Source organism: Rhipicephalus microplus, chromosome X (assembly GCF_043290135.1).
Source record: "Rhipicephalus microplus isolate Deutch F79 chromosome X, USDA_Rmic, whole genome shotgun sequence".
Taxonomy (NCBI): domain Eukaryota; kingdom Metazoa; phylum Arthropoda; class Arachnida; order Ixodida; family Ixodidae; genus Rhipicephalus; species Rhipicephalus microplus.
The window spans coordinates 352,267,694-352,292,397 of NC_134710.1; positions in this window are offsets into that span (position 1 = coordinate 352,267,694).

The following is a 24,704-nucleotide window of genomic DNA, read 5'->3' on the forward strand; positions in this document are numbered from 1 at the left end:
CTTCTGCCTGCTTCGCCTTGCTTATGCTTGCTTATGCTTATGGTAACTTATGCCTATGCTTGCTTATTCCTATGCTTGATTATGCTTGCTTATGCTTACGCTTGCTTATGCTTGCTTATGCCTATGCCTGCCTATGCTTGCTTATGCTGATGTTTGCTTGTGCCCATGCTTGCCTATGCTTATGCTTGCTTATGCTTATGCTTGCTTTTGCTTAAGCTTGCCTATGCTTATGCTTGCTTATGCTGATGCTTGGTTATGCCTATGCTTGCTTATGCTTGTTTATGCTTTTGCTTGCTTATGCTTGCTTATGATTATGCTTGCTTATTCTTATGCTTATGTTTGCCTAAAGTTATGCTTGCTTATGCTTGCTGATGCCTATGCTTGCTTACGTTTGCTTATGCTTATGCTTCTGTTTGCTTTTGCTTGCTCCTGCTTGTTGATGCTTATGTTTGCTTATGCCTATGCTTGCTTATGCTTATGCTTGATCATGCTTATGCTTGCTTATGCCAATGTTTGTAAGGCTTTTGCTTGCTCATGCATATACTTGCTTATGCTTATGCTTTTGCTTGCTTATGCTTACTTATGCTTATCCTTGATTTTGCTTGCTTATGCTCATGCTTGCTTATTCCTGTGTTTGTTAATGCTTAAGCTTGCTTATGCTTATGCTTGGTTGTGCTTTCTTGTGCTTATGCTTGGTTATGCCTATGCTTGCTTATGCTTATATTTGCTTATATTTGCTTGTGCTCATGGTTGTTTATGCTTATGATTGCTTATGCTTCATTAGGCTTATGCTTGCTTATGCTTATGCTTGCTTATGCTTATGCTTGCTTATGCTTATGCTTGCTTATGCCTATGCTTGTTAAGCTTTTGCTTTATGCCTATGCTTGCTTATGCTTATGCTTGTTTAAGCTTATGCTTGCTTATGCTTACTTTTGCTGATGCTTGATTATGCTCATGCTTGCTTATGGCTGTGCTTGTTTATACTTAAGCTTGCTTATGCCTATGCTTGCTTATGCTTAGTTATGCCTATGCTTGCTTATGCTTATGTTTGCTTGTATTTGCTTGTGCTTATAGTTGTTTATGCTTAAGATTGCTCCTCCTTGATTAGGCTTATGCTTGCTTGTGCTTATGCTTACTCTTGCTTATGCTTGCTTATGCTTTCTTATGCTTATGCTTACTTATGCTTACTTATGCTTATGCTTGTTTATGCTTATGCTTGTTATCCTTGTGTATGCTTATGCTTGTTTATGCTAATGCTTGCTCATGGTTTTGCTTGCGTATGCTTGTGCTTGTTTATGCTAATGCTTGCTCAGGCTTATGCTTGCTTATGCTTATGCTTGCTTATACTTATTCTTGCTTTTGCTGATGCTTGCTTAGGCTGATGATTGCTTATGCTTAAGCTTGCTTAAGCTATGCTTGCTTATGCTGATGCTTGCTTCTGCTTACTTATGCTTATACTTCTGCTTACTTCTGCTTGCATATGCTTAAGCTTGCTTATGCTTATGCTTGATTATTCTTATGCTTGCTTATGCTTGCTTATGGTTATGCTCTCTTATGCTTTTCCTTGCCTATGCCCATGCTTGCTTATGCTTGGTTATGCTTGCTTATGCTTACGCTTTTTATGCATATGCTTGCTTATGCTTATGCTTGCTTATGCATATGCTTGTTTATGCTTATGCTTGTTTATGCTTGCTTAGGCCTATGTTTGCTTACGCCTATGCTTGCTTATGCTTATGCTTGCTTATGTTTATGCTTCCTTATGCTTATGCTTGCTTGTGCTTGCTTAAGCTTATGCTTGCGTATGCTTGTGCCGGCTTATGTTTATGCTTGCTTATGCTTATGCTTGCTTAGACTTATGCTTGCTTATGGTTATGCTTGCTTATGCTAATGCTTGCTTAGGCCTCTTCTTGCTTATGCAGGTGTTTGCTTATGCAGATGCATGCTTATGGTGATGCTTGCTCATGCCTGTGCTTGCTTATGCCTATGCTTGCTTATGCTTGTTTATGCTTTTGCTTGCTTATGCTTGCTTATTCTTGCTTATGCTTGCTTATGTTTATGCTTATGCTTGCCTAAAGTTATGCTTGCTTATGCTTATGCTTGCTGATGCCTATGCTTGCTTATGTTTGCTTCTGCTTCTGCTTGCTTATAGTTGCTTATGCTTATGCTTGCTTATCCTTATGCTTGATTATGCTTATGATTGTTATGCCTATGCTTGCTTATGCTTGCTTATACTTGCTTATGCTCATACTTATTCTTGCTTCTGCTTGCCTATGCTTGCTTATGCTTATGCTTGCCTAAGCTTATGTTTGTATATGCTTATGCTTGTTTATACTATGCTTGCTTATGCTTGTGCTTGCTTATTCTTATACTTCCTGATGCCTGCTTATGCTTGCTAATGCTTGCTTTTGCTTGCTTATACCTACTCATTCTTATGCTTGCCTATGCTTATGCTTGTATATGCCTACGCTTATGCTTGCTTATGCTTGGTTCTGCTTGCTTATGTTTGTGCTTACTTATTCTTAAGCTTTTGCTTGCTTATGCTTGCTCATGCTTGCTCATGCTTCTTATGCTTATGCTTGCTTGTGCTTATGCTTTTGCTTGATTATGTTTATGCTTGCTTATGCTTGCTTATGTGCATGCTTGCTTATGCTTACGCTTGCTTATGTCTATGCTTGCTTATGCTTATGCTTGCTTATGCTCAGGCTTGTTTATGCCTATGCTTGCTTATGCTTGTGCTTGCTTATGCTTAGGCTTGCTTATGGTTATGCTTTCTTATGCTTATGCTTGCATATGCTTGCTTACACTTATGCTTGCATATACTTATGCTTGCTTATGCTTGCTTATGCTTACTCATGCTGTTGCTTGCTTATTCTTACTCAAGCTTTTTCTTGCTTATGTTTATGCTTTCTTATACTTATGCTTATGCTCGCTTATGCTTTTGCTTGCTTATGCTTATGCTTGCTTATGCTTATGCTTTCTTATGCCTACACTTGCTTATGCTTGTTTATGAATATGCTTATGCTTTCTTACGCTTGCTTATGCTTATACTTGATTATGCATATGCTTTCTTAGGCTTATGCTTGCATATGCTTGCTTATGCTTATGCTTGCTAATGCTTATGCTTGCTTATGCTTGCTTATGCCTATGCATGCATATGCTTGCTTCTGATTGCTTTTCTTATGCTTGCTTATTTTTATGCTTGCTTATGCTTATGCTGGCATATGCTTGCTTATGATTATGATTATTCATGCCTGCTTATGCTTATGCTTGCCTATGCTTGCTTATGCTTATGCTTGTTTATGCCTATGCTTGCTTATGCCGATGCTTGCTTATGCATATGCTTGTTCATGCTTATGCTTGATTAGGCTTGCTTTTCATTATGCTTGCTTATGCACGTGATTGCTTATGCCTATGCTTGCCTAAGCTTGCTTCTCTTTATGCTTATACTTGCTTCTACTGGATTATGCTTGCTTATGCTTGCTTATGCTTACGCTTGTTTATGCTTATGCTTGCTTATGGGTGCTTATGCTTAAGCTTGCTTATGCCTAGGCTTGCTTATGCTTATGCTTGCTTATGGTATGTTTGTTTACACTTGTGCTTGCTTATGCTTAGGCTTGCTTATGCTTATGCTCGCTTATGCTTGTGCTTGCTTATGCTTAAGATTGCTTATGGTTATGCTTGATTATTCTTATACTTGCCTATGCTTGCTTATGCTTATGCTTGCTTATGCTTGCTTATGCTTATGTTTGTTTATGCTTAAGCTTGCTTATACTTATGCTTGCTTATGTCATGCTTACTTATGCTTGCCTATGCTCATGGTTGTTTATGGTTATGATTGCTTATGCTTATGTTTGCTTATGCTTGTGCTTGCTTATGCTTAGGCTCGCCTATGCTTGCTTATGCTTATTATTGCCTATGGTTATTCTGCTTATTCTTATACTTCCTGATGGTTGCTTATACTATATATTATATTATATTATATTATATTATATTATATACTATATATATTATATTATGCTTGCTAATTCTTGCTTATGCTTGCTTATGCTTACTCATGCTTTTGCTTGCTTATACCTACTCATTCTTATTCTTGCCTATGCTTATGCTTGCATATGCCTAGGCTCATGCTTGCATATGCTTGCTTCTGCTTGCTTATACTTATGCTTGCTTATGATTATGCTTGCTTATGCTTGCTAATGCTTGCTTCTGCTTGCTCATGCTTGCTTATGCTTATGCTTGCTTGTGTTTATGCTTATGCTTGCTTATGCCTATGCTTGCTTATGTTTAGGCTTGCTTATGCTTATGTTTGCTTATGCTTGTGCTTGCTTATGCTTAAGCTTGCTTATGGTTATGCTTGCTTATGCTTATGCTTGCATATGCTTGCTTATGCTTGATTATGCTCATGCATGCATCTGCTTGCTTCTGATTGATTTTCTTATGCTTGCTTATCCTTATGCTTGCTTATGCTTATGATTATTAATGCTTGCTTATGCCTATGGTTGTTTATGCTTATGCTTATGCTTGATTATGTCTATCTCTGCTTATGCCTATGCTTGTTCATTTTATGCTTGCTTATGCTTATGCTTGCTTATCCTTATGCTTGCTTATGGATATGCTCTCTTATGCCTATGCTTGCTTATGCTTGCTTTTCCTTATGCTTCTGCTGGAATATGATTGCTTATGCTTACGCTTGCAAATCCTTATGCTTGCTTAAGCTCATGCTTGCTTATGCTTATGCTTGTTTATGCTTAAGCTTGCTTATACTTACGCTTGCTTATGTCTATGCTTATTTATGCTTGCCTATGCTTATGGTTGTTTATGCTTATGCTTGCTTATGCTTGTGCTTGCTTATGGCTAGACTTGCTTTTGCTTATGCTTGTACTTGCTTATGCCTATGCTTGCTTATGTTTATGCTTGCTTATGCTTTTATGCTTGCTTATGCTTATGCTTGCATATGCTTATGCTTGCTTATGCTTATGCTTGCTTATGCCTATGCTTGCTTATACTTGCTTATGTTCATGCTTATTCTTGCTTCTGCTTGCCCATGCTTGCTTATGCTTATGCTTGCTTATGCTTATGTTTGTTTATGCTTATGCTTGCTTATACTTATGCTTGCTTATTCTTATGGTTGTTTTTTCTTATGATTGCTTATGCTTATGTTTGCTTATGCTTGTGCTTGCTTATGCTTAGGCTTGCTTCGCTTATGCTTGCTTATGCTTGTGCTTGCTTATGCTTATAATTGCTTATGATTATGCTTGCGTATTTCTATACTTGCTTATGCTTGCTTATTCCTACTCATTCTTATGCTTGCTTATGCTTATGCTTGCATATGCCTATGCTTATGCCTGCTTATGTTTGCTTTTGCTTGCTTCTGCTTGCTTCTTCTTGCTTATGTTTATGCTTACTTATCCTTATGCTTATGCTTGCTAATGCTTGCTCATGCTTGCTTATGCTTATGCTTGCTTCTGCTTATGCTACTGCTTGCTTATGTTTATGCTTGCTTATGCCTATGCTTGCTTATGGTTATGCTGCTTATGCTTATGCTTGCTTATGTCTATCTTGCTTATGCTATGGTTGCTTATGCTTAGGCTTGTTTATGCTTATGCTTGCTCATGGGTGCTTATGCTTAAGCTTTCCTATGCCTAGGCTTGCTTATGCTTATGCTTGGTTATGCTTGTGCTTGTTTATGCTTATGCTTACTTATGGTTATGCTTGCTTATGCTTTTATGTTTGCTTATGCTTTTAATGCTTTTGCTTGCTTATGCTTATGCTTGATTTTGCTTGCTTCTGCTTTCTTACGCTTATGCTTACTTCTCCTTATGCTTACGCTTGCTTATGCTTGCTCATGCTTGCTTATGCTCATACTTATTCTTGCTTCTGCTTGCATATGCTTGATTATGCTTATGCTTGATTATGCTTATGCTTGCTTATGTTATGTTTGTTTATGCTTATGTTTGCTTATACTTATGCTCGCTCATGTCTATGCTTACTTATGCTTGCTTATGCTTATGTTTGTTTACACTTGTGCTTGCTTATGCTTAGGCTTGCTTAAGCTTATGCTCGCTTATGCTTGTGCTTGCTTATGCTTATGATTGCTTATGGGTATGCTTGCTTATTCTTATACTTGCCTATGCTTGCTTATGCTTATGCTTGCTTATGCTTGCTTGTGCTTATGTTTGTTTATGCTTAAGCTTGCTTATACTTATGCTTGCTTATGTCTATGCTTACTTATGATTGCCTATGCTCATGGTTGTTTATGCTTATGATTGCTTATGCTTATGTTTGCTTATGCTTGTGCTTGCTTATGCTTAGGCTTGCTTATGCCTATGCTTGCTCATGCTTAATATTGCCTATGGTCATTCTGCTTATTCTTATACTTCCTGATGGTTGCTTATACTTACTTATGTTTATGCTTGCTAATTCTTGCTTATGCTTGCTTATGCTTACTCATGCTTTTGCTTGCTTATACCCACTCATTCCTATTCTTGCCTATGCTTATGCTTGCATATATCTAGGCTCATGCTTGCATATGCTTGCTTTTGCTTGTTTCTGCTTGCTCATGCTTATGCTTGCTTATGCTTGCTAATGCTTGCTTCTGCTTGCTCATGCTTGCTTATGCTTATGCTTGCTTGCGCTTATGCTTATGCTTGCTTATGTTTATGCTTGCTTATGCTTGCTTATGGTTATGCTTGCTTATGCTTGCTTATGGTTATGCTTGCTTACACTTGCTTATGCTTATGCTTGCTTATGTTTAGTCTTGTTTATGCTTACGTTTGCTTATGCTTGTGCTTGCTTACGCTTAAGCTTGCTTATGGTTATGCTTGCTTATGCTTATGCTTGCATATGTTTGCTTATGCTTGATTATGCTCATGCACGCATCTGCTTGCTTCTGATTGATTTTCTTATGCTTGCTTATCCTTATGCTTGCTTATGCTTATGATTATTTATGCTTGCTTATGCTTATGCTTGCCTATGCCTGCTTATGCTTATGATTGATTATGCTTGCTTATGCTTAAGGTTGTTTATGCTTATGCTTATGCTTGCTTATGCCTATGTCTGCTTATGGTTATGCTTGTTCATTTTATGCTTGCTTATGCTTATGCTTGCTTATTCTTATGCTTTCTTATGCATATGCTCTCTTATGCCTATGCTTGCTTATGCTTGCTTATCGTTATGTTTCTGCTGGAATATGATTGCTTATGCTTATGCTTGCTTATCCTTATGCTTGCTTAAGCTCATGCTTGCTGATGCTTATGCTTGTTTAAGGTTCTGCTTGCTTATGCATGCTTATGCTTATGTTAGTTTATGCTTATGCTTGCTTATACTTATGCTTGCTTATGTTTATGCCTGCTTATGCTTGCTTATGCTTATGCATGCTTATGCTTGCTTAGGCTTACTTATGCCTACGTTTGCTTAAGCTTGCTTATGCTTATGCTTGCTTATCCTTATGGTTGCTTAAGCTTGCTTACTCTTCTGCTTGCTTATTCTTCTGCTTGCTTATGCTTATGCTTGCTCATGCTTGCTTATGCTCATGCTTCTTATGCTTGCTTATGCTTGCCTATGCTTATGCTTGCTTATGCTTATGCTTGCTTTTGCTTAAGCTTGCCTATGCTTATGCTTGCTTATGCTGATGCTTGGTTATGCCAATGCTTGCTTATGCTTGTTTATGCTTTTGCTTGCTTATGCTTGCTTATGAATATGCTTGCTTATTCTTATGCTTATGTTTGCCTAAAGTTATGCTTGCTTAGGCTTATGCTTGCTGATGCGTATGCTTGGTTACGTTTGCTTATGCCTATGCTTCTGTTTGCTTTTGCTTGCTCCTGCTTGTTGATGCTTATGTTTGCTTATGCCTATGCTTGCTTATGCTTGCTTATGCTTATGCTTGATCATGCTTATGCTTGCTTGCGCTTATGCTTGCTTATGTTTGTTTATGGTTATGCTCTCTTGTGCTTTTGCTTGCCTATGCCCATGCTTGGTTATGCTTGGTTATGCTTGCTTATGCTTACGCTTTTTATGCATATGCTTGATTATGCCTATGCTTGCTTATGCTTACTCATGCCTATGCTTGCTTATGCTAATACTTGCATAAGCTTATACTTGCTTATGCCTTTGCTTGCTTATACCTATGGTTGCTTATGCTTATGTTCGCTTTTGCTTACTTATGCTTCTGCTTGCCTATGCTTGCTTATACTTATGGTTACTTATGCTTATGCTTGGTTATTCCTATGCTTGCCTATGCTTGCTTATGCTTACACAACTTATGCCTATTCTTGCTTATGCTTATGCTTGCTTATGCTGATGTTTGCTTATGCTTATGCTTGCCTATGCTCATGCTTGCTTATGCTTGCTTTTGCTTATGCTTGCTTATGCTTATGCTTGCTTTCAGACGCTTGCTTATGCTGATGCTTGGTTATGCTTATGCTTGCTTATGCTTGCTTATGATTATGCTTGCTTAGTCTTATGCTTTTGTTTGCCTAAAGTTATGCTTGCTTATGCTTATGCCTGCTGATGCCTATGCTTGCTTATGTTTGCTTATGCCTATGCTTCTGTTTGCTTGCGCTTGCTCCTGCTTGCTTATGCTTATGTTTGCTTATGCCCATGCTTGCTTATGCTTATGCTTGCTTATGCTTATGCTTGATTAGGCTTATGCTTGCCTATGCTTGCTTATGCTTTTGCTTGCTCATGCTTATGCTTGCCTATGCTTACACTTGCTTATGCTTACTTTTGCTTATGCTTGATTATGCTCATGCTTGCTTATGTCTGTGCTTGTTTATGCTTAAGCTTGCTTATGCTTATGCTTGCTTATGCTTAGTTATGCCTATGGTTTCTTATGGTTATGTTTGCTTGTATTTGCTTGTGCTTATAGTTGTTTATGCTTAAGATTGCTTCTCCTTGATTAGGCTTATGCTTGCTTGTGCTTATGCTTACTCTTGCTTATGCTTGCTTATGCTTATGCTTTCTTATGCTTATGCTTACTTCTGCTTGCATATGCTTACGCTTGCTTATGATTATGCTTGCTTATGCTTGCTCCTGCTTGTTTATGCTTACTTATGCTTATGCTTGTTTATGCTTATGCTTGTTATCCTTGTGTATGCTTATGCTTGCTTATGTTAATGCTTGCTCATGGTTTTGCTTGCATATGCTTGTGCTTGTTTATGCTAATGCTTGCTTATGCTTATGCTTGCGTATACTTATTCTTGCTTTTGGTGATGCTTGCTTAGGCTGATGCTTGCTTATGCTTAAGCTTGCTTATGCTTATGCTTGATTATTCTAATGCTTGCTTATGCTTGCTTATGGTTATGCTCTCTTATGCTTTTCCTTGCCTATGCCCATGCTTGCTTATGCTTGGTTATGCTTGCTTATGCTTACGCTTTTTATGCATATGCTTGCTTATGCTTATGCTTGCTTATGCATATGCTTGTTTATGCCTATGCTTGCTTATGCTTGCTTACGCTTATGCTTGCTTATGCTTATGCTTGCTTATGCTTATCTTGCTTATGTTTATGCTTCCTTATGCTTATGCTTGCTTGTGCTTGCTTAAGCTTATGCTTGCGTATGCTTGTGCCGGCTTATGTTTATGCTTGCTTATGCTTATGCTTGCTTAGACTTATGCTTGCTTATGGTTATGCTTGCTTATGCTTATGCTTGCTTATGCTTGTTTATGCTTTTGCTTGCTTATGCTTGCTTATTCTTGCTTAGGCTTGCTTATGTTTATGCTTATCCTTGCCTAAAGTTATGCTTGCTTATGCTTATGCTTGCGGATGCCTATGCTTGCTTATGTTTGCTTCTGCTTCTGCTTGCTTATAGTTGCTTATGCTTATGCTTGCTTATCCTTATGCTTGCTTATGCTTATGATTGTTATGCCTATGCTTGCCTATGCTTGCTTATGCTTATGCTTGCCTATGCTTATGTTTGTTTATGCTTATGATTGTTTATACTTATGCTTGCTTGTGCTTGTGCTTGCTTATTCTTATACTTCCTGATGCTTGCTTATGCTTACTTATGTTTTTGCTTGCTAATGCTTGCTTATGCTTGCTTTTGCTTGGTTCTGCTTGCTTATGTTTGTACTTACCTATTCTTAAGCTTATGCTTGCTTATGCTTGCTCATGCTTGCTCATGCTTCTTATGCTTATTCTTGCTTGTGCTTATGTTTATGCTTGATTATGTTTATGCTTGCTTATGCTTGCTTATGGGTATGCTTGCTTATGTTTACACTTGCTTACGCCTATGCTTGCTTATGCTTAGGCTTGTTTATGCCTATGCTTGCTTATGCTTGTGCTTGCTTATGCTTAGGCTTGCTTATGGTTATGCCTTCTTATGCTTATGCTTGCATATGCTTGCTTACACTTATGCTTGCATATACTTATTCTCGCTTATGCTTGCTTATGCTTACTCATGCCTATGCTTGCTTATTCTTACTCAAGCTTTTTCTTGCTTATGTTTATGCTTTCTTATACGTATGCTTATGCTCGCTTATTCTTTTGCTTGCTTGTGCTTATGCTTGCTTATGCTTATGCTTTCTTATGCCTACACTTGCGTATGCTTGCTAATGCTTGTTTATGAATATGCTTATGCTTGCTTACGCTTGCTTATACTTATGCTTGATTATGCATATGCTTTCTTAGGCTTATGCTTGCATATGCTTGCTTATGCTTATGCTTGCTTATGCTTGCTCATGCTTATGCATGCATATGCTTTCTTCTGATTGCTTTTCTCATGCTTGCTTATTCTTATGCTTGCTTACGCTTATGCTGGCATATGCTTGCTTATGATTATGATTATTCATGCTTGCTTATGCTTATGCTTGCCTATGCTTGCTTATGCTTATACTTGATTATGCTTATGCTTGTTTATGCCTATGCTTGCTTACGGTTATGCTTGCTTATGCCTATGCCTGCTTATGCCTATGCTTGTTCATGCTTATGCTTGCTTATGCTTGCTTTTCATTATGCTTGCTTATGCACGGGCTTGCTTATGCCTATGCTTGCCTATGCTTGCTTCTCCTTATGCTTATGCTTGCTTCTGCTGGATTATGCTTGCTAATGCTTGCTTATGCTTACGCTTGTTTATGCTTATGCTTGCTTATGGGTGCTTATGCTTAAGCTTGCTTATGCCTAGGCTTGCTTATGCTTATGCTTGGTTATGCTTGTGCTTGTTTATGCTTATGCTTACTTATGGTTATGCTTGCTTCTGCTTATGCTTGCTTATACTTGCTAATGTTTTTATGCTTGCTTATGCCTATGCTTATGCTTGCTTATGCTTTTATGTTTGCTTATGCTTATGCTTGCATATGCTTTTGCTTGCTTATGCTTATGCTTGATTTTGCTTGCTTCTGCTTTTTTACGCTTATGCTTACTTCTCCTTATGCTTATGCTTGCTCATGCTTGCTTATACTTGCCTATGCTTATGCTTGCTTATGCTTATGATTGCTTATGCCTATGCTTGCTTATGCTTGCTCATACTTGCTTATGCTCATACTTATTCTTGCTTCTGCTTGCATATGCTTGATTATGCTTATGCTTGATTATGCTTATGCTTGCTTATGTTATGTTTGTTTATGCTTATGTTTGCTTATACTTATGCTCGCTTATGTCTATGCTTAGTTATGCTTGCTTATGCTTATGTTTGTTTACACTTGTGCTTGCTTATGCTTAGGCTTGCTTATGCTTATGCTCGCTTATGCTTGTGCTTGCTTATGCTTATGATTGCTTATGGTTATGCTTGCTTATTCTTATACTTGCCTATGCTTGCTTATGATTATGCTTGCCTATGCTTATGTTTGTTTATGCTTAAGCTTGCTTATACTTATGCTTGCTTATGTCTATGCTTACTTATGCTTGCTTATGCTCATGGTTGTTTATGCTTATGATTGCTTATGCTTATGTTTGCTTATGCTTGTGCTTGCTTATGCTTATTATTGCCTATGGTTATTCTGCTTATTCTTATACTTCCTGATGGTTGCTTATACTTACTTATGTTTATGCTTGCTAATTCTTGCTTATGCTTGCTTATGCTTACTCATGCTTTTGCTTGCTTATACCTACTCATTCTTATTCTTGCCTATGCTTATGCTTGCATATGCTTGCTTTTGCTTGCTTCTGCTTGCTTATTCTTATGCTTGCATATGATTATGCTTGCTTATGCTTGCTAATGCTTGCTTCTGCTTGCTCATGCTTGCTTATGCTTATGCTTGCTTGTGCTTATGCTTATGCTTGCTTATGTTTATGCTTGCTTATGCTTGCTTAGGGGTATGCTCTCTTATGCTTATGCATGCTTATGTCTATGCTTGCTTATACTTGCTTATGCTTATGCTTGCTTATGTTTACGCTTGCTTATGCTTACGTTTGCTTATGCTTGTGCTTGCTTATGCTTAAGCTTGTTTATGGTTATGCTTGCTTATGCTTATGCTTGCATATGCTTGCTTATGCTTGATTATGCTCATGCATGCATCTGGTTGCTTCTGATTGATTTTCTTATGCTTGCTTATCCTTATGCTTGCTTATGCATATGCTCTCTTATGCCTATGCGTGCTTATGCTTGCTTATCCTTATGCTTCTGCTGGAATATGATTGCTTATGCTTACGCTTGCTTATCCTTATGCTCTCTTAAGCTCATGCTTGCTTATGCTTATGCTTGTTTATGGTTCTGCTTGCTTATGCATGCTTATGATTATGCTTGCTTATGCTTATGTTTGTTTATGCTTAAGCTTGCTTATACTTATGCTTGCTTATGTCTATGCTTACTTATGCTTGCCTATGCTTATGGTTGTTTATGCTTATGCATGCTTATGCTTATGCTTGCTTATGCTTATGTTTGTTTATGCTTAAGCTTGCTTATACTTATGCTTGCTTATGTCTATGCTTACTTATGCTTGCCTATGCTTAGGGTTGTTTATGCTTATGCTTGCTTATGCTTGTGCTTGCTTATGCCTAGACTTGCTTTTGCTTATGCTTGTACTTGCTTATGCCTATGCTTGCTTATGTTTATGCTTGCTTATGCTTTTATGCTTGCTTATGCTTTTATGCTTGCTTATGCTTATGCTTGCATATGCTTATGCTTGCTTATGCTTATTGTTTCTTTATGCTTGCTTATGCTTGTGCTTGATTTTGCTTGCTTCTGCTTTCTTATGCTCATGCTTGCATATGCTTATGCTTGCTTATGCCTATGCTTGCTTATGCTTGCTTTTACTTGCCTATGTTCATGCTTATTCTTCTTCTGCTTGCCCATGCTTGCTTATACTTATGCTTGCTTATGTTTATACCTGCTTATGCTTGCTTATGCTTATGCATGCTTATGCTTGCTTAGGCTTACTCATGCCTATGCTTGCTTATGCTTGCTTATGCTTATGCTTGCTTATCCTTATGGTTGCTTAAGCTTGCTTACGCTTCTGCTTGCTTATTCTTCTGCTTGCTTATGCTTGCTTATGCCTATGCTACTCATGCTTGCTTATGCTCATGCTTCTTATGCTTACTTTTGCTTATGCTTGCTTATGCCTGCTTATGCTTGGTTATGCTTGCTTAAGCTTATGGTTATGCTTGCTTATGCTTGGTTATGCTTGCTTATGCTTATGCTTGCTTATATTTGCTTATGCTTATGCTTGCCTATGCCTATGCTTGCTTATGCTTAGGCTTGCTTATGCTTAGGCTTGCTTATGCTTGCTTATGCTCAAGCTTGCTTATGCTTGCTTATCCTTAACCTTGCTTATGCTTGCGTATGCTTATACTTGCTTATCATTGCTTATGATGATGCTTGCTTATGCTGATGCTTGCTTATGCTTATGCCTGCTTATGCTTATGCTTGCTTATGCTTGGTTAGGCTTCTGCTTGCTTCTGCTTGCTTATGCTTCTGCTTGTTTCTCCTTGCTTATGCTTATGCCTTTTTATGCTTATGCTTGCTTATAGTTAGGCTTGCTTATGCTTGGTTATGCTTGTGCTTGTTTATGCTTGCTTATGCTTATGCTTGCTTATACTTGCTTATGTTTTTATGCTTGCTTATGCCTATGCTTATGCTTGCTTATGCTTTTATGTTTGCTTATGCTTATGCTTGCATATGCTTTTGCTTGCTTATGCTTATGCTTGATTTTGCTTGCTTCTGCTTTCTTAGGCTTATGCTTACTTCTCCTTATGCTTATGCTTGCTTATGCTTGCTCATGCTTGCTTATACTTGCCTATGCTTATGCTTGCTTATGCTTATGATAGTTATGCCTATGCTTGCTTATGCTTGCTCATACTTGTTTATGCTCATACTTATTCTTGCATCTGCTTGCATATGCTTGATTATGCTTGTGCTTGATTATGCTTATGCTTGCTTATGTTATGTTTGTTTATGCTTATGTTTGCTTATACTTATGCTGGCTTATGTCTATGCTTACTTAGGCTTGCTTATGCTTATGTTTGTTTACACTTGTGCTTGCTTATGCTTAGGCTTGCTTATGCTTATGCTCGCTTAAGCTTGTGCTTGCTTATGCTTATGATTGCTTATGGTTATGCTTGCTTATTCTTATATTGCCTATGCTTGCTTATGCTTATGCTTGCCTATGCTTGCTTATGCTTATGTTTGTTTATGCTTAAGCTTGCTTATACTTATGCTTGCTTATGTCTATGCTTACTTATGCTTGCCTATGCTCATGGTTGTTTATGCTTATGATTGCTTATGCTTGTGCTTGCTTATGCTTAGGCTTGCTTATGCTTATGCTTGCTTATGCTTATTATTGCCTATGGGGTTTCTGCTTATTCGTATACTTCCTGATGGTTGCTTATACTTACTTATGTTTATGCTTGCTAATGCTTGCTTATGCTTGCTTATGCTTACTCATGCTTTTGCTTGCCTATAAATACTCATTCTTATTCTTGCCTATGCCTATGCTTGCATATGCCTAGGCTCATGCTTGCATATTCTTGCTTTTGCTTGCTTCTGCTTGCTTATGCTTATGCTTGCTTATGATTATGCTTGCTTATGCTTGCTAATGCTTGCTTCTGCTTGCTCTTTCTTGCTTATGCTTATGCTTGCTTGTGCTTATGCTTATGCTTGCTTATGTTTATGCTTGCTTATGCTTGCTTATGGTTATGCCTGCTTATGTCTATGCTTGCTTATACATGCTTATGCTTATGCTTGCTTATGTTTAGGCTTGTTTATGCTTACGTTTGCCTATGCTTGTGCTTGCTTATGCTTAAGCTTGCTTATGGTTATGCTTGCTTATGCTTATGCTTGCATATGCTTGCTTATGCTTGATTATGCTCATGCATGCATCTGCTTGCTTCTGATTGATTTTCTTATGCTTGCTTATCCTTATGCTTGCTTATGCTTATGCTTGCTTATGCTTATGATTGCTTATGCTTGCTTATGCTTATGGTTGTTTATGCTTATGCTTATGCTTGCTTATGCCTATGTCTGCTTATGCCTATGCTTGTTCATTTTATGCTTGCTTATGCTTATGCTTGCTTATCCTTATGCTTGCTTATGCATATGCTCTCTTATGACTATGCTTGCTTATGCTTGCTTATCCTTATGGTTCTGCTGGAATATGATTGCTTATGCTTACGCTTGCTTATCCTTATGCTTGCTTAAGCTCATGCTTGCTTATGCTTACGCTTGTTTATGGTTGTGCTTGCTATGCATGCTTATGCTTATGCTTGCTTATGTTGATGTTTGCTTATGCTTATGTTTGTTTATGCTTAAGCTTGCTTATGCTTATGCTTGCTTATGCTTATGTTTGTTTATGCTTAAGCTTGCCTATACTTATGTTTGCTTATGTCTATGCTTACTTATGCTTGCCTATGCTTATGGTTGTTTATGCTTATGCTTGCTTGTGCTTGTGCTTGCTTATGCTTGTGCTTGCTTATGCCTAGACTTGCTATTGCTTATGCTTGTACTTGCTTATGCCTATGCTTCTTATGTTTATGCTTGCTTATGCCTTTATGCTTGCTTATGCTTATGCTCTCTTATGCTTATTGTTGCTTTATGCTTGCTTATGCTTGTGCTTGATTTTACTTGCTTCTGCTTTCTTATGCTTATGCTTATGATTGCTCATGGTTATGCTTGCTTATTCTTATACTTGCCTATGCTTGCTTATGCAATCCTATGCTTACTCATGCTTATGCTTGCTTATTTCTACTCATTCGTATGCTCTCATATGCTTATGCTTGCATATGCCTAGGCCTATGCTTGCTTATGCTTGATTTTGCTTGCTTCTGCTTGCTTAAGCTTAGTTATCCTTATTTTTATGCTTGCTTATTCCTATGCTTGCTTGTGCTTATGCTTGCTTATGCTTATGCTTGCTTATGCTTGCTAATGCTTGGTTATGCTTGCTCATGGTTGCTTATGCTTATGCTTGCTTATGCTTATGCTTGCTTATGTTTATGCTTGCTTATGCTTATGCTTGGTTATGTCTATGCTTGCTTATGTTCGCTTATGCTTATGCTTGCTCATGCTTAGGCTTGTTTATGCATATGCTTGCTTATCCTTGTGCTTGCTTAAGCTTAGGGTCTCTTATAATTATGCTTGCTTATGCTTATGCTTGCATATGCTTGCTTACACTTATGCTTGCTTATACTTATGCTTGCTTATGCTTACTCATGCTTATGCTTGCTTATTCTTACTCATGCTTATGCTTGCTTATGCCTATGACTACTTTTGCATGCTTTTGCTTTTTTCTGCTTGCTTATGCTCATGCCTACTTATCCTTATACTTATGCTCGCTTATGCTTATGATTGCTTATGCTTATGCTTATGCTTGGTTATGCTTTCTTATGCTTGCTCATGCTTGCTTATGCTTATGCTTGCTTTTGCTTATGCTTGCCTATGTTTATGCTTGCTTATGTTTACGCTTGCTTATGCTTGCATAAGCCTACGCTTGCTTATGCTTATGCCCTCTTATGCTTATGCTTGTTTATGTATATGCTTATGCTTGCTTACGCTTGCTTATGCTTATGCTTATTTATGCATATGCTTTCTTATGCTTATGCTTGCCTATGCTTGCTTATGCTTATGATTGTAATGCTTATGATTGCTTTTGCTTGCTTATGCTTATGCACCTATCTCTTTGCTTCTGATTGCTTTTCTTATGCTTTCTTATCCTTATGCTTGCTTATTCTTATCTAATGCTTGCTTATGCTTGCTTATGAATATGATTGTTTATGCGTGCTTATGCTTATGCTTGCCTATGCTTGCTTATGCTTATGATTGCTTATGCTTGGTTATTCTCAAACTTGCTTATGCTTATGCTTGCTTAAGCTTATGCTTGCTTATATTTATGCTTGGTTATGCTTATGCTTATGCTTGCTTATGCTTGCTCACACTTATACTTGCTAATAATTGCTTATGCTGATGCTTGCTTATGCTGATGCTTGCTTATGCTTACGCCTGCTTATGCTTATGCTTGCTTATGCTTGGTTATGCTTCTGGTTGCTTCTGCTTGCTTATGCTTATGCTTCTGCTTGCTTCTACTTGCTTCTGCTTGCTTATGCTTATGCTTTTTTATGCTTATGCTTGCTTAAGATTAGGCTTACTTATGCTTGTTTATGCTTATGCTTATGCTTGTGCTTGCTTATACTTATGCTTGATTATGCCTATGCTTGCTTATGCTTGCTTATGCTTACTCATGCTTATGCTTGCTTATGCTAATACTTGCATATGATTATGCTTGCTTATGCCTGCCTTTGCCCTCTTATGCTTATGCCTGCTTCTTCTTGCTTCTGTTTGCTTATGCTTATCGTTACTTATGCTGATGCTTGCTTATTCCTATGCTTGCTTATGCTTGCTTATGCTTATGCTTGATTATGCCTGTGTCTGCCTATGCTTGCTTATGCTCATGTTTGCTTATGCTTATGCTTGCCTATGCATATGCTTGCTTATGCCTATGCTACCTTTTGCTTATGCTTGCTTATGCTTATACTTGCTTATGCAGATACTTGCTTATGCTGATGCTTGGTTATGCCTATGCTTGTTTATGCTTGTTTATGCTTTTGCTTGCTTATGCTTGCTTATTCTTGCTTATGCTTGCTTATGATTGTACTTGCTTATTCTTATGCTTATGCTTGCTAAAGTTATGCTTGCTTATGCTTATGCTTGCTGATGCCTATGCTTGCTTATATTTGCTTATGCTTCTGTTTGCTTCTGCTTGCTCCTGCTTGCTTATGCTTATGTTTTTTATGGTTATGCTTGCTTACGGTTAGGATTGCTTGTGCTTATGCTTCTTTATGCTCATGCTTGTGCTTGATTATGCTTATGCTTGCTTATGCTGATACTTGAAAATGCTTATGCTTGCTTATGCCTTTGCTTGCGTATGCCTATGGTTGCTTATGCTTATGCTCGCTTATGCTTGCTTATTCTGATGTTTTCTTAGTCTTATGCTTGCCTATGCTTTTTCTTGCTAATGCTTATGCTTGCTTTTGCTTATGCTTCCTTATGCTTATGCTTGATTATGCAGATGCTTGCTTATGGTGATGCTTGGTTATGCTTATGCTTGCTTATGCTTATGCTTGGTTAGGCCTCTGCTTGCTTCTGCTTGCTTATGCTTCTGCTTGTTTCTGCTTGCTTATGCTTATGCCTTTTTATGCTTATGCTTGCTTATAGTTAGGCTTGCTTATGCTTCTTTATGCTTGTGCTTGTGCTTGTTTATGCTTATGCTTGTGCTTGCTTATGCTTGTGCTTGCTTATGCTTATGCTTGATTATGCTTATGCTTGCTTATGCTTACTCATGCTTATGCTTGTTTATGCCTTTGCTTGCTTATACCTATGGTTGCTTATGCTTATCCTCGCTTATGCTTGCTTATGCTTATGCTTCTGCCTGCTTCGGCTTGCTTATGCTTGCTTATGCTTATGGTTACTTATGCTTATGCTTGCTTATTCCTATGCTTGCTTATGCTTGCTTATGCTTATGCTTGCTTATGCCTATGCCTGCCTATGCTTGCTTATGCTGATGTTTGCTTATGCTTATGCTTGCCTATGCTCATGCTTGCTTATGCTTATGCTTGCTTTTGCTTATGCTTGCTTATGCTTATGCTTGCTTATGCAGACGCTTGCTTATGCTGATGCTTGGTTATGCTTATGCTTGCTTATGCTTGCTTATGATTATGCTTGCTTAGTCTTATGCTTCTGTTTGCCTGAAGTTATGCTTGCTTATGCTTATGCCTGCTGATGCCTATGCTTGCTTATGTTTGCTTATGCCTATGCTTCTGTTTGCTTTCGCTTGCTCCTGCTTGCTTATGCTTATGTTTGCTTATGCCCATGCTTGCTTATGCTTGCTTATGCTTATGCTTGATTAGGCTTATGCTTGCCTATGCTTGCTTATGCTTATGCTTTTGCTTGCTTATGCCTATGCTTGCTTATGCTTACGCTTGCTTATGCTTACTTTTGCTTATGCTTGATTTTTCTCACGCTTGCTTATGCCTGTGCTTGTTTATGCCTAAGCTTGTTTATGCTTATGCTTGCTTATGCTTACTTATGCCTATGGTTTCTTATGGTTATGTTTGCTTGTATTTGCTTGTGCTTATAGTTGTTTATGCTTAAGATTGCTTCTCCTTGATTAGGCTTATGCTTGCTTGTGCTTATGCTTACTCTTGCTTATGCTTGCTTATGCTTTCCTATGCTTATGCTTACTTCTGCTTGCATATGCTTACGCTTGCTTATGAATATGCTTGCTTATGCTTGCTCCAGCTTGTTTATGCTTACTTATGCTTATGCTTGTTTATGCTTATGCTGGTTATCCTTGTGTATGCTTATGCTTGTTTATGCTAATGCTTGCTCATGGTATTGCTTGCGTATGCTTGTGCTTGTTTATGCTAATGCTTGCTTATGCTTGCTTAGGCCTATGCTTGCTTATGCTTATGCTTGCTTATACTTATTCTTGCTTTTGCTGATGCATGCTTAGGCTGATGCTTGCTTGTGCTTAAGCTTGCTTAAGCCTATGCTTGCTTATGCTTATGCTTGCTTCTGCTTGCTTATACTTAAACTTCTGCTTACTTCTGCTTGCTTATGCTTAAGCTTGCTTATGTTTATGCTTGATTATTCTAATGCTTGCTTATGCTTGCTTATGATTATGCTCTCTTATGCTTTTCCTTGCCCATGCCCATGCTTGCTTATGCTTACGCTTTTTATGCACATGCTTGCTTATGCTTATGCTTGCTTATGCATATGCTTGTTTATGCCTATGCTTGCTTATGCTTGCTTAGGCCTATGTTTGCTTACGCTTATGCTTGCTTATGCTTATGCTTGCTTATGTTTATGCTTCCTTATGCGTATGCTTGCTTATGCTTGCTTGTGCTTGCTTAAGCTTATGCTTGCGTATGCTTGTGCCGGCTTATGTTTATGCTTGCTTATGCTTATGCTTGCTTAGACTTATGCTTGCTTATGGTTATTCTTGCTTATGCTTATGCTTGCTTATGCTTTTGCTTGCTTATGCTTGCTTTTTCTTGCTTATGGTTGCTTATGTTTATGCTTATGCTTGCCTAAAGTTATGCTTGCTTATGCCTATGCTTGCTGATGCCTAAGCTTGCTTATGTTTGCTTCTGCTTCTGATTGCTTATAGTTGCTTATGCTTATGCTTGCTTATCCTTATGCTTGCTTATGCTTATGATTGTTATGCCTATGCTTGCTTATGCTTGCTTATGCTTATGCTTGCCTATGCTTATGTTTGTTTATGCTTATGATTATTTATACTTATGCTTGCTTATGCTTGTGCTTGCTTATTCTTATACTTCCTGATGCTTGCTTATGCTTACTTATGTTTATGCTTGCTAATGCTTGCTTATGCTTGCTTTTGCTTGGTTCTGTTTGCTTATGTTTGTGCTTACTTATTCTTAAGCTTATGCTTGATCATGCTTGCTCATGCTTGCTCATGCTTATGCTTGCTCATGCTTGCTTATGCCTATGCTCGATTTTGCTTGCTTCTGCTTTTTACGCTTATGTTTACTTCTCCTTATGCTTATGCTTGCTTATGCTTGCTCATGCTATCCTATACTTGCATATGCTTATGCTTGCTTATGCTTATGATTGCTTATGCCTATGCTTGCTTATGCTTGCTCATACTTGTTTATGCTCATACTTATTCTTGCTTCTGCTTGCATATGCTTGATTATGCTTATGCTTGATTATGCTTATGCTTGCTTATGTTATGTTTGTTTATGCTTATGTTTGCTTATACTGATGCTTGCTTATGTCTATGCTTACTTATGCTTGCTTATGCTAATGTTTGTTTACACTTGTGCTTGCTTATGCTTAGGCTTGCTTATGCTTATGCTCGCTTATGCTTGTGCTTGCTTATGCTTATGATTGCTTATGGTTATGCTTGCTTATTCTTATACTTGCTTATGCTTGCTTATGCTTATGTTTGTTTATGCTTAAGCTTGCTTATACTTATGCTTGCTTATGTCTATGCTTACTTATGCTTGCCTATGCTCATGGTTGTTTATGCTTATGATTGCTTATGCTTATGTTTGCTTATGCTTGTGCTTGCTTATGCTTAGGCTTGCTTATGCTTATGCTTGCTTATGCTTATTATTGCCTAGGGTTATTCTGCTTATTCTTATACTTCCTGATGGTTGCTTATACTTGCTTATGTTTATGCTTGCTAATTCTTGCTTATGCTTGCTTATGCTCACTCATGCTTTTGCTTGCTTATACCTACTCATTCTTATTCTTGCCTATGCTTATGCTTGCATATGCTTGCTTTTGCTTGCTTCTGCTTGCTTATGCTTATGCTTGCATATGATTATGCTTGCTTCTGCTTGCTAATGCTTGCTTCTGCTTGCTCATGCTTGCTTATGCTTATGCTTGCTTGTGCTTATGCTTATGCTTGCTTATGCTTGCTTAGGGGTATGCTATCTTATGCTTATGCATGCTTATGTCTATGCTTGCTTATACTTGCTTATGCTTATGCTTGCTTATGTTTACGCTTGTTTATGCTTACGCTTGTTTATGCTTATGTTTGCTTATGCTTGTGCTTGCTTATGCTTAAGCTTGCTTATGGTTATGCTTGCTTATGCTTATGCTTGCATATGCTTGCTTATGCTTGATTATGCTCATGCATGCATCTGCTTGCTTCCGATGGATTTTCTTATGCTTGCCTATCCTTATGCTTGCTTATGCTTATGATTATTTATGCTTGCTTATGCTTATGCTTGCCTATGCTTGCTTATGCTTATGATTGCTTATGCTTGCTTATGCTTATGGTTGTTTATGCTTATGCCTATGCTTGCTTATGCCTATGTCTGCTTATGCCTATGCTTGTTCATTTTATGCTTGCTTATGCTTATGCTTGCTTATCCTTATGCTTGCTTATGCATATGCTTTCTTATGCCTATGCTTGCTTATGCTTGCTTATCCTTATGCTTCTGCTGGAATATGATTGCTTATGCTAACGCTTGCTTATCCTTATGCTTGCTTAAGCTTATGCTTGCTTATGCTTATGCTTGTTTATGGTTCTGCTTGCTTATGCATGCTTATGCTTATGCTTGCTTATGCTCATGCTTGCTTATGCTTATGTTTGCTTATACTTATGCTTGCTTATGTCTATGCTTACTTATGCTTGCTTATGCTTAAGTTTGTTTACAGTTGTGCTTGCTTATGCCTAGACTTGCTTTTGCCTATGCTTGTACTTGCTTATGCCTATGCTTGCCTATGTTTATGCTTGCTTATGCTTTTATGCTTGCTTATGCCTATGCTTGCATATGCTTATGCTTGCTTATGCTTATCGTTGCTTTATGCTTGCTTATGCTTGTGCTTGATTTTGCTTGCTTCTGCTTTCTTATGCTCATGCTTGCATATGCTTATGCTTGCTTATGCTTGCATATACTTGCTTATGTTCATGGTTATTCTTGCTTCTGCTTGCCTATGCTTGCTTATGCTTATGCTTGCTTATGCTTATGTTTGTTTATGCTTATGCTTGCTTATACTTATGCTTACTTAAGTTTATGCCTGCTTATGCTTGCTTATGCTTATGCATGCTTATGCTTGCTTTGACTTGCTTATGCCTATGCTTGCTTATGCTTGCTTATGCTTATGCTTGCTTATCCTTATGGTTGCTTAAGCTTGCTTACGCTTCTGCTTGCTTATTCTTCTGCTTGCTTATGCTTGCTTATGCTTATGCTTGCTCATGCTTGCTTATGCTCATGCTTCTTATGCTTGCTTATGCTTATGCTTGGTTATGCTTGCTTAAGCTTATGGTTATGCTTGCTTATGCTTGGTTATGCTTGCTTAAGCTTATGGTTATGCTTGCTTATGCCTATGCTTGCTTATATTTGCTTATGCTTATGCTTGCTTATGCCTATGCATGCTTATGCTTAGGCTTGCTTATGCTTAGGGTTGCTTATGCTTGCTTAAGCTCAAGCAGGCTTATGCTTGCTTATCCTTAATCTTGCTTATGCTTGCTTATGCTTATACTTGCTTATCATTGCTTGTGATGATGCTTGCTTATGCTGATGCTTGCTTATGCTTATGCCTGCTTATGCTTATGCTTGCTTATGCTAATGCTTGGTTAGGCTTCTGCTTGCTTATGCTTCTGCTTGTTTCTGCTTGCTTATGCTAATGCCTTTTTATGCTTATGCTTGCTTATAGTTAGGCTTGCTTATGCTTGTTTATGCTTGTGCTTGTGCTTGTTTATGCTTATGCTTGTGCTTGCTTATGCTTGTGCTTGCTTATGCTTATGCTTGATTATGCTTATGCTTACTCATGCTTATGCTAATACTTGCATATGCTTATGCTTGTTTATGCATTTGCTTGCTTATACCTACGGTTGCTTATGCTTATCCTTGCTTATGCTTGCTTATGCCTATGCTTCTGCCTGCTTCGGCTTGCTTATGCTTGCTTATGCTTATGGTTACTTATGCTTATGCTTGCTTATTCCTATGCTTGCTTATGCTTATGATTGCTTATGGTTATGCTTGCTTATTCTTATACTTGCTTATGCTTGCTTATGCTTATGTTTGTTTATGCTTAGGCTTGCTTATACTTATGCTTGCATATGTCTATGCTTACTTATGCTTGCCTATGCTCATGGTTGTTTATGCTTATGATTGCTTATGCTTATGTTTGCTTATGCTTGTGCTTGCTTATGCTTAGGCTTGCTTATGCTTATGCTTGCTTATGCTTATTATTGCCTATGGTTATTCTGCTTATTCTTATACTTCCTGATGGTTGCTTATACTTGCTTATGTTTATGCTTGCTAATTCTTGCTTATGGTTGCTTATGCTTACTCATGCTTTTGCTTGCTTATACCTACTCATTCTTATTCTTGCCTATGCTTATGCTTGCATATGCTTGCTTTTCCTTGCTTCTGCTTGCTTATGCTTATGCTTGCATATGATTATGCTTGCTTCTGCTTGCTAATGCTTGCTTCTGCTTGCTCATGCTTGCTTATGCTTATGCTTGCTTGTGCTTATGCTTATGCTTGCTTATGCTTGCTTAGGGGTATGCTATCTTATGCTTATGTCTATGCTTGCTTATACTTGCTTATGTTTATGCTTGTTTATGCTTACGCTTGTTTATGCTTACGTTTGCTTATGCTTGTGCCTGCTTATGCTTAAGCTTGCTTATGGTTATGCTTGCTTATGCTTATGCTTGCATATGCTTGCTCATGCTTGATTATGCTCATGCATGCATCTGCTTGCTTCCGATGGATTTTCTTATGCTTGCTTATCCTTATGCTTGCTTATGCTTATGATTATTTATGCTTGCTTATGCTTATGCTTGCCTATGCTTGCTTATG